Consider the following 11,553-nt stretch of genomic DNA (forward strand, 5'->3'; position numbering starts at 1 on the left):
ACTGTACTCACTGATATCCCACTGATTAGCTGTCTTTAAAGGGCTCTTTCTAAGCTACCATGGATGTACTGGTATCACATGAAACTAGAGATATTGAGGAATCCAAACCAGCCACGTCATGCTACTTTACTGGCAAAGGGGGTAGATTTTGCTCCAAAGTTAAGCTATTTTAAGCTAGCTTAAATTTGATGGGAGGGAAATGCCATGGGCATGGGCATTTTCAAAGGGGTCCCATGACTTCTCACCTCAAGATATCTAATTGAAAATGGGCTCAATAGAATCACACAAGACTCATCTTTACAGCCAGGCTAATGTATGCTAGTCACATGCAGAAGTAGGACTGAACCAGGCAGTCTCAAATTATTTTTGTCACACACCAAGTTTTCCTGAAGCATCCTCACGTCTAATGGCTTGGAGGCACAGCACTCATAAATGAGGCTCTGTTTTAGGATTAGGTAAAGAGAACCTGACATCTCAAACTTCTAATTAGAAGTGGATCCAACAGGGCGGCTAAGTGGCGCAGTGGGCAAGACGCCACTAACGCAGGAGATGCTGGGTTCGAGCCCATGCTCTCAGCGTTGCTACCAGCTTGGCTGGTCGTTCATACTAACACAATTAGCAGTGTTAGGGGTGGGAAAGCCGGTGGGTGGGGATCGGACGTTGTGGACGGCGACTCGTACAGGTCGGTTGGTGCGCCTGTACGCCTGTTCCTTAATGCCAAGCAAGCAGTGCAAGAATGCGGAAGCATTCTACCGTAGTGGCGTGCGGTAATGCGCCTTTCATTTTCCTTCGCCCAGCGCCCAGGTGCGTGCACCGGCGGCGGCGTGCTCGCTCAGGTGCGTGCGTGCGCCGGCGTGCTCGCGCGAGGTGCCCGCGCATGCGCATGAGATCCCGCCTTGGTTCGACACGCGGAGCTCAATATATATAAGTCACCGCCCCTTATTCAGTATCCAGAAATAGCTCAATTGGCAAGACTGCATGGCTGTGGATCCTACGGCTTGTTTGCTGGCGAGTTCGAATCCCATCAAATATTTTTTTTTTAACGTGATTTTTTTTTTAACGTGTATTCTTTCGCCGGTTAAGGTTAGGCATGGTTAAGGTTAAGGTTAAGGTTAGGCATTGTTTCGGAGTTGGTTAAGGTTAGAACGGTTAAGTTTAGGCGCTGTTAAGGAGCTGGTTAAGGTTAGAGTTTGTCAAAGAGAATGGCAATATTCTTTCTATGGTTAAGGTTAGGCATGGTTAAGGTTAAGGTTAAGGTTAGGCATTGTTTCGGAGTTGGTTAAGGTTAGAACGGTTAAGTTTAGGCGCTGTTAAGGAGCTGGTTAAGGTTAGAGTTTGTCAAAGAGAATGGCAATATTCTTTCTATGGTTAAGGTTAGGCATGGTTAAGGTTAAGGTTAAGGTTAGGCATTGTTTCGGAGTTGGTTAAGGTTAGAACGGTTAAGTTTAGGCGCTGTTAAGGAGCTGGTTAAGGTTAGAGTTTGTCAAAGAGAATGGCAATAGACAGCCTATTTCCGCGCGACAGCTCCCAAAGCGGGCCTGAAAAGAAAGGCGCTTTACCGTAGTGGCGTGCGGTGACGAATGCTTCCGCATTTTTGCACTGCTTGCTTGTCATTATGCTACACGCCGCCTGTACAGCAGAATCAGGAAGTAACGGGGGCAGCGTGAGGCTCCCACGCGTTACTCCTCGCCACTGAGAGATCGCTCTGTACAGGTGAAAAGATGCGACAGCTGCCTCCTCGTGTACCGGAGGGGACACGTGATGCAAGGCTTCGTCCTCACTGCAGCCGACCAGTGGGAGGCAACGTTCGACACAGGGGAGGGGAGAATTGAAGGGAGAATTGGCAAGGCGAAATTGGGATGGGAGAAAAATAGAAAAATAAGGAGAAAAAGTGGAAACAAATTAAAGGAGTGGATCCAACAATTAGCTATTTGTAGGCATTTCTTTTGACTAGATATTGACTTATGAACAGCTAAAAACGAAAATGTTCTTCTCTATGGGAAGAAACTATACTCTTGTCCCCCAAACAAGAGGCATGTCTTTGAGTACTGACAACTGTGACAGCCATAGGCCATATACAAGATTTAAAGAATAAAACAGAATGACACATTAAAAAATTTTGGGCATCCCCTCCTTATATGATCTAAAAAAAAGAGTTGACCAGGAAAATTGTGGGATTTTTTTTTTTTTTTTTTTTTTTTTTTACTATTAATTAATAAGCACAGAATGATACATTAAAAAATGATGTGCATCCTTCTCATATTCTGCCTCACAATTAAAGGGAAATTCTACTGTAATTTTTTTTACAGGCATAACTGATTCATTTTCCCTATGTGGCTGGCCAAAACCATCTCTGCTTAGAAACATTGCCAACAGAAAGTGATAAGGTCCTGAATTTCCCCAAGGGGACCAATGAAGGAATATCTTATCTTATCGCTTATCTTAATTTGGTAGATCCAGATGTCTATATGACAGTAGAGATATATGTCAGTAAAAATGATGCAAAGCTCAACCCTCATTCAATTTCAAAGAGCTACAGTAGCCAGCTAATTTGAATTTCCTGATACCTCGGCTCAAGCCTCTCTCTTGATCAGCTTCCCACTCTCTCTCACCAGGTAATGGCATAACGGTTACCAGACGTAAACATGCAGCCCCCCCCCCCCCCCCCCCCCCCTTGTGTGTGTTTCAAAAGAGTGGCAACCTTTGACAGGCTTTGTCTGATGTGTTCCCTTTTTTCTTGCAGAGTGGAAACTCAACAACAACAAGTGCCGGGAGTCGGGACATCTAAGTGTCTCTAAGTGTTATGTTACGACATAGTAAAGGCCTGTATGACAAGCGACTATAGCTGTTAGTTTAACAGGCAACACTGGCCTGTAGAGGGCGCCATTTATCTGCCATTCTGTGATAACAGCCAGCTGGTTTGGGGCATTGTGACAGATATAAGCTACCTTACCAGTTCTTCTGTGTGTTTGCAGAGGAATTGCCCAAGACTGGTAATATGGCAACTCAATTCTCACACAGAGAACCCGATTCAAGCCATGTGTTGCATTAACCTGTTAAGCCCTAGCCATATTGTCTGAAAATCCGCCTAAAAATACATACCTAAGTAAATTGAATATTGCTCCACTTCTACAAGGACCATTTTGCATGTTCTTGGTATCGGTACATCTATGAATCTTAGTGAATATATTCCCAGTGTCAGAAATATTGTGTCTGTTACTAGGCTTGAGTAAATTGTGATGAAACAAAGGAGAATATAAATTATGATTTTTCTTTGCATCCTTGACAGTAACACCATGCTAAAAATGACCAGACATGAAACACTGCCACTGAGCTCGTTCAGTACCTTCTTGTACAAAAGATCTAAGGAAATGAATAAAGGGAAGATGATTAAATAGAAGGTTTTGTAGATACAGCACTGAATTCTGCCATCCGGACACATGCAATTTGAAATATTATTATAGAATAAAGAATAGCAGGCCTATAAATAACCTTATTATAGCCATGTTGCACATCTATGGATAGGGCCAAATCTACTCGTTCCAATGACAGAGTTCAATTTGGATTTAGTATCACCAGGCGTGCATGAAGAACCGAGAATGAAATCTACTGTAAATACAGTCAGCTTTTTATTCTTGCGACAGGTCCGCCATTTTGAATTCAGATTTCATCAATGATGGTTGCTAAATATTCACAGAAGGTAGACAAACTAACTGCGCTCCAATCTATGCCAATAACGTTCAGTTTTGTGGTATATAATCCAGAGAAATAAGAGAAATAAAAAATAATAATCAGGAAGCAGGGCTGGACAGGGACCAAAAATTGGCCCTGGCATTTTTGGCCCAGACCGGCCCACCATAATCGGTCGGACACCACCCACCAGTACACCATCCTTGCGGTCCCCTTAAATATGCGTACCTACTGTACTATTCCCCCAAACCACTACAAAGCTGGGTAGTAAGTGCCATGGACAAGTGTACCAGTGCAAGTGGACCAGTGCTCACTCACTCTTGGCTGAATCTTGTTTGGTGATGTAAAAACATCTGCATCATAGCAGGCTCAGGATGGGCAAAGTAGTCTATAGCCTGTTCATCCCTGTCTCTCTCCTCCACAACCTGGCTTGACTAGACATAAAGAGAGAGAGATGATTACAATTAACGTTAGGTTATGACTATAACCAAGTTCTGTTAGTATAGCGACGCTCGGCATCGCTCTCTGCACTATCTCGCATATGTGCACGCGCACTGAATAAAGACCACAAATGTACCTTTAATCCCAATATTCGTCTGACCACACCCCTATCAGCTTACCCATATAAGCAGGGGTGGGGCCACCCACTCGCCTCCTTCCCAAGCTTTCGCCACAAGGCGAGGTCAAAGGCTGCAGCGGCGTCGGATACTAACAGAACTTGGTTATAGTCATAACCTAACGTTCTGTTTCGTATTCGCTCTCGCTCGGCATCGCTCTCTGCACAAGGGAGGCCGAGCGAGAGCCAACGGCCGACAAATACACCCCGCTGACAGCCCCCCACAACCATCAGAACAGGGAGGGCCGAGCCCCCCGACCCACCCTAATGGAGGGCACCCCCCCTATTAGGGGCTTCACGGGAGGGCGACGGACCCGACCGTGCGAAGAGGCACTCAAGCAACTCAACGCACAGGGTGAGCAGACCGTGGCTTGACCCCACGACTACACACACGCACAACCCGCATGCCACCCGGGAACGAACGGAGAAACAACCTCGTTACTGCCCCCAGAATCACGGGGTCAAGGGCAAACCCAACCCCGTGGCAAGGCCGTAGCAGCGGAGCGCGAAGGAAGACCCAGACCCACCAAAAGGACTGGACTCCCTGGAATGGGGGCCCGGAGAAGTCCATGATGCCAGCATCAAGACCCCACCAGGTGGGCACGTAGTGCCCCGCCCCCCACATCGCCAGCGTATTCGGACAAAGGCCCCTCAGCCGAGCGGGCCCCGTCCCCCCAATAGTACACCGCCTGGCACACTGACCCTGCAACAGGCAGTCAGCATGGCCGTAAGCACACAAAAAAGGTTAACCAACGGAAGCAGGCAGCGCACCGGGGAAAAACCAGGCAACAGGCTATTAACCCTAGCCTGGAGACTGCGGACGAGACAGGCGCCAGAGGGGACAGCTGAACATAGCCGCCCCCGGCGGAAGGAGCGTAAGCTGGCGGTGTTGCATGACCAAGCCTCCATTTAAAAACCCCCACCCAGAGGGGTCGAGGCAGAGAAGGCTGACACGATTGGCAGACGTCATGAACGTGCAGGGGCACCCTCAAACGGTGAACCCGGGAGTTGACACTGCTCCAACACACCAGGGAATCAACCACCTTGTATACCAGTATACACCGGCTATACCGCAGTACAAGTGTTTCAGTTTCCAAAAAAGGGTTAACCCAGGCCTACGGGTCGACGAAACATTACTTCGGACCGGGCCTGGCGGTACGGGAAGCACAGGGTCACCAGAGGAGGTCAAAAACCACCCCCACAGGCCCCTCTTCGCCATGCGTGAGAGAGGAGCGAAAAAGAATGGAGAACCAGCCCCTAAGCACACCGTACTTGGTATTCCCAGGTGGTCTCCCAACCAAGTACTAACCAGGACCAACCTGTGTAGCGGCCGAGATCCGACGAGATCGAGCGTGTACAGAATGGCATGGCCGTAAGCCATTATGACAGTGCTGAGTAAAAACGTACCCAACCAGGGTCTCCATAGCGCTTAACCCTGTGACACCCGGACCGACCTGGCATTTTCCCCCCTGAAAAAAGCCCAAGTCCCTCAGGGTACCAGAACAGCAGATCTGCATCCCCGGCGGACAACGGGTTCAACTGATCCGGACCAGCGTGACCAGAACCAGTCCCGTGCCCTAACCACGCCGACATGCCTACTCCAGGAGAAAGGGCAGATATGCGTGTCGATCTTAACATGAAAAGAAGGCGCCACCCAGACGTTCGGGCGAACCGCGCCTGGTGGCCCACCCCAAGGGCGTGAGACCCCTCTACATATGTTCAGATCCATTCCGTCATCATCCCCCAGACATGAACGAGAATCCGTCGAAAACCAACCCAGGTCGTGGGATTTGGTCGTCGGAAGAGGAAAAACCCCCATCTCAGTTGCTTTATAAAAACGCCGTTTTAACCACAAGCAACCAAGGCGTGCCAGTCAGTCGCCTGTTTACAGCGAGCTAGCACTATACGTGCGTCGGGACACACCCCCATCAATGAACAGGCTATTTAGACCTGTCATTGAATCCCCAAGGCGCCCAGGGGAACGACAAGAGGGGTGTGACACTCCCTAACTCCAACACTTTTTGAATAGAAAAGAAGGAAGCATCAACAGTATGTATTCCAGTCTACACAGCCGGGGGTAAAAAATTTTCACATTTTTACATCCCACCACCCTCCCATAGGAAGGAGACGGGGATCCCCAGAGAGACTTCCCACGCGAGCTGTACAGATTGAAAAGAATATATTGCACCTTGAGCCATGTAAAAAATTGGTTTTAGGGCTCTCCGGGGAAAAGGCACTGAACCCATACACACTCAATAATCGAATTGAATCGAATACATATACAATAGAATAGGACCCTTCTAGAGGGTCCACTCACTTTGACAATCTGAGGAGGAAGGCTCTGTACTCTGATGGAGGCTCCCTCACATGGAAGAAGGAGTCCGAACTCACAGAAGGCCCGAATAGGCGCTTGGTGAGGAGGAGCCCTGACCACCCCCCTGAAACAGATCCATCACATGGACCTGAACAGCACACGGAAGTCCTACCAACAGAGACGCGCACGGTGACGTACTCTATGGCGGGGGAATTCCTGCGGTGCACACGCCCAATATACCAGGCCGTGGGACCAGGAAACTCCCTCCCCCCCCCGTAACGTGCCGAACCGCCACGTGACGGGAACCTTGAAGGACAGGGGGTGTACCCCTGACCGACAGAAACAAGGAGGAGAGGAAAGGTTACCAGTTCACCCCTTTACGACCCCACACCCATGATACGATGTAATGACAAAAAGAGAATATGACACAGTCATAGTCAGCTCTATGAAGCGTTTGACAGCTCCACACAGCGCATGAGCTAACCTGCTATCTGATTTTTACTAAGGAAAAAACACAGAATAGAGAGGGCTCTAAGAGCCCCGGTCCAACATACACATGTGCTTCTGTGGCCAGTCCAACCCAGTTGTAGGTCACATGACACACACAACCCATCATCACCTACAAAAAATGGCAAAAACACTCTACAGAGGAACGCCGTTTTTCATAATGAGAGAATACATAATTCTCGATTAGTATCGGCCACAGGCCTTGCTAAGCACACACGACAGCGACCAAACAATCTTTTCTTCTAGGAAAATAAAGTTTCTCCAGCAGTTTTAGCACAACCTCAGCAATCAAGCTAAGGGTTACATCGCATCCCTACCACACAAAAGACACAATGTAGTGCAACATGTCTGATAGGAGGATGAAAAAGTCCCCAGGGAACCGGGGGGAAACACAATCCTCTTATTTTACCCTTAATACGGCCAGTTAAAACAGGAAAACCTGTTAATATGTGAACACTGTTCATTGTCATCACAGGCTGAGAAAAGAACATTCTTTTACTCACTTGTCACTAAGCATAGCTTCATAGGTTAGTTACCTTAGTTGTGAGTACACGGTACATATAAACACACATGATGTTTCTCACACAACAACCAGATCACATCTGTAACAACAACCCGATTTGCACGGAGAAGCTAACTGCCAGTGACAAAAACAGTTCACACATAACTCGCGTCGTATCCTAAATGCATTGCAGCAACACACGTTTTGGGAAAACATCGTTATTCACAAAACATTTAGAAAAGTAAAACCAGAAGACGTGTTATAAGGTCTGGTCAAACCTTGTCCTACCCGGAACGTAGATCAGCGAAGCGCAGACTCAAGACCCCGTAGACAACACAGCCGATCCTGTGTTGCTCGAACTGGGCAGCGTCGTCGCTCCAACCAGTCGCTACAGTCCTCTTTGTTGACGCAATCCCCGTCCAGGCTCAGGGCAGGGTCGACGAACATCCCCTGTCAAGGATGACGTCGTAGTCAAGAGTGTAAAACATGTTATAATCAAAGCACGTTCAACAGAGTAGCATTAAGCTAACGGCCGCTCCAACCGTTCGGGCGCTACTGCCCCTGCTCGCGAGACGCCGAGCTAACGGCGCACGCGACCAGAAGCGAGCTCGCGGCGGCGCGCGAGGAGCTAAAGCTACCCCGCGCCAGGCCTTGGCCTATAGCAGCAAGCTAACGTTACCTAGTGATCACGACATGCTAGCGCCGCAGCTAACAGCTGACTGGCTAACAGTAGGCCCAACCTAAGTAGGCCATGCAGCGATCCCAGCAGGCTAACGCAGCAGCTAACAGCTGACTGGCTAACCGTAAGCTAAGCAGCTATCACCTGAACTTGTATACAATGACATAACACTCACCCAGACAGGCCGCCGTTCTGAACCTCTCCTCACTTTTTAAGAGAAAAGAGAAACAAGATGTCAACACTGCTTTACAACTGTGATTTTACCAACACCCGACGGAATCAGCACAATACCAAACTGGCCTGTGTAGCTGACTTGAACATGGATCTGCCGCTATCGCACATCCATGCACATATCTCCTCGTGAAGGAATACTCCCATTTGGATATGAAAGAAGGGGCTTAACACGGGACAGAGAGATACCCACTCGTCCAGAACACACAGGGATCACCAGTGTTAACTAGTTAAACTAAAATGGCTTCAGACCAAGGTCTTCTGTCGTCTAGGAGACTGAACAAAGGACCCTAGCCTGGGGCCGGTTTTCATAAACATTGTCAAGTAGCCCCCATAGCACTAACAGACAAGTGAAGCCTGCCAGCAAACATAACTCACCAGAACCAGGAGCCCACCGCGTCTCACAACCGCGGCGCGTCCCACAGCCCAGCTGTGCCTTTACCGCAACCAGCACACAGCAAGGACTGCAGTTGGAAAAGCATGTAGCGGCACGAACTCCCAATACGAAAACCGGTGGAGGATTTTTAGAATGATCATCATCTTCCAGACACTCCAGTACGAAGACAATATCGCCGTATTTTCTTGAAAACAGTGAGAGAGAAAATAAAGATATGATGTCAACGTATCCTTGTTTCCCAAAGCTGCTCCTAATCCTTTCTTCCAGCATGGTGTCAAGTGTGGGGATCTACCGAGGCACTTCTTCCTTGTGGTGAAAGCGAGAAGGAGGCGAGTGGGTGGCCCCACCCCTGCTTATATGGGTAAGCTGATAGGGGTGTGGTCAGACGAATATTGGGATTAAAGGTACATTTGTGGTCTTTATTCAGTGCGCGTGCACTGCGAGATAGTGCAGAGAGCGATGCCGAGCGAGAGCGAATACGAAACAGAACTGGTACGTTCAGGTCCAGAATTGTTGGAATTCCCTGACAAAGATGTGCAAAAAGCTGTACAATTTAAACAATACTGGTAATGAGCAAATAGTTGTTTATTCAATGAATGCATGGAGCTGTTCCATCTTATTTCATTTGATACTTACTACTCAGTTCATACAGATTTCAAGTATTCAAATATCAATGATGAATATTGCATAAGGTTTACACAGTTAATAGATCACCTTCTTGTTTTTATATTCATGTTCAATGGTGTGCTTGTTTGTTTGGGGAGTTTGACCTACAGTTAATGTACCTACCATGTGAAGGTGCATGATCAATGGACAGCACAAAAACAATTTGTGTAGGTGGAGACTAGAGCTACCACAGATGGTAATAAGTTATAAGAGTAAGTAATCCATACCATATATATCCTAATAGTTACCTTATTACCATACTTGGCTGAAAATAAACGTTGCTGCCTGTTGTGAATGTGTTTTTCCCTGTAGGCTAATACATAAGTAGATACATTTTTGCAGTTGAGCAAAAATGTGCAGTTGACTATATGTGCTGTGTTTTTATGTCTTCCATCGAGGACCACCTTGGAAATAAGTGTTTTAATGAATGCTTTTAGTTCAGTGTTTCCCAACTGGTGGGTCACGACCCAAAAGTGGGTCGCGGGGCCATTTTGAGTGGGTCACGGATGTGTGTAAAAAATAAAATAAAATGATTTCTTTTTTTTTATCTTTTTTTTTTCATTTTTTTTTGCACTACCTATCTTTGTGAAAGTGGCTTCTCAGCTCTGGTCAAGCTGAAGACAAAGCAGAGGAAAAGATTGGACATTGAGCATGACCTCAGAGTTGCTTTGTCTACCATCACCCCAGACTTTGAGACTCTTGTCAGGAGCAAACAACATCCCCAGTTATCCCATTAGTTCCCTGGGATGTTAAGCTAAGAAGTTTGCTAAGAAGGATATATTATTTATTATTATTATTATTTTATTTCATTGTGTTTTTAGCCCTAGTTGCACTTTTGTTGCAACTCCAGTTATCCCATTAGTTCCCCCAAACTTACTGTAGGTCTGTTATGTTAAGCTAAGAAGTCTGCTAAGAAGCATAATTATTTATTATTATTATTATTATTATTATTATTATTATTATTATTATTATTATTATTATTATTATTATTATTATTATTATTATTATTATTATTATTATTATTATTATTATTATTATTATTATTATTATTATTATTATTATTTTATTTCATTGGTTTTTTTAGCCCTAGTTGCACTTTTGTTGCAACCCCAGTTATCCCATTAGTTCCCCCAAACTTACTGTAGGTCTGTTATGTTAGGCTAAGAAGTCTGCTAAGAAGCATAATTATTTATTATTATTATTTTATTTCATTGGGTTCTTAGCCCTAGTTGCACTTTTGTTGCAACCCCAGTTATCCCATTAGTTCCCCCAAACTTAGGTATGTTATGTTATGTTAAGCTAAGAAATCTGCTAAGAAGCATAATTTTTTATTATTATTATTATTTTATTTCATTGGGTTTTTAGCCCTAGTTGCACTTTTGTTGCAACCCCAGTTATCCCATTAGTTCCCCCAAACTTAGGTATGTTATGTTATGTTAAGCTAAGAAATCTGCTAAGAAGCATACTTGTTTATTATTATTATTATTTTATTTCATTGGGTTCTTAGCCCTAGTTGCACTTTTGTTGCAACCCCAGTTATCTTATTAGTTCCCCCAAACTTAGGTATGTTATGTTATGTTAAGCTAAGAAATCTGCTAAGAAGCATAATTTTTTATTATTATTATTATTTTATTTCATTGGGTTTTTAGCCCTAGTTGCACTTTTGTTGCAACCCCAGTTATCCCATTAGTTCCCCCAAACTTACTGTAGGTCTGTACGGTTGATGCATTTGGTATCTTTGTGAATATACACACAGACGCCACCTCCATATTGATTTCTATCCCTCCTGACTATTGAATAGTTGAATAGGACTAACAAATAGTCCTTTGTCCATTGTTGTTAGCCCCGTTAACTCGCCGGCCATCGGGTGATGCCTCGCTGTTTTGGTCCCGCGACGTGCTGGGCGCCTCGATTGTGAACCCCGGTTCATTCCTTCTCGCTGTGGCCTCTC

The sequence above is a fragment of the Notolepis coatsorum genome, assembly GCF_963971535.1.
Source record: "Notolepis coatsorum genome assembly, chromosome: 16".
NCBI lineage: Eukaryota > Metazoa > Chordata > Actinopteri > Aulopiformes > Paralepididae > Notolepis > Notolepis coatsorum.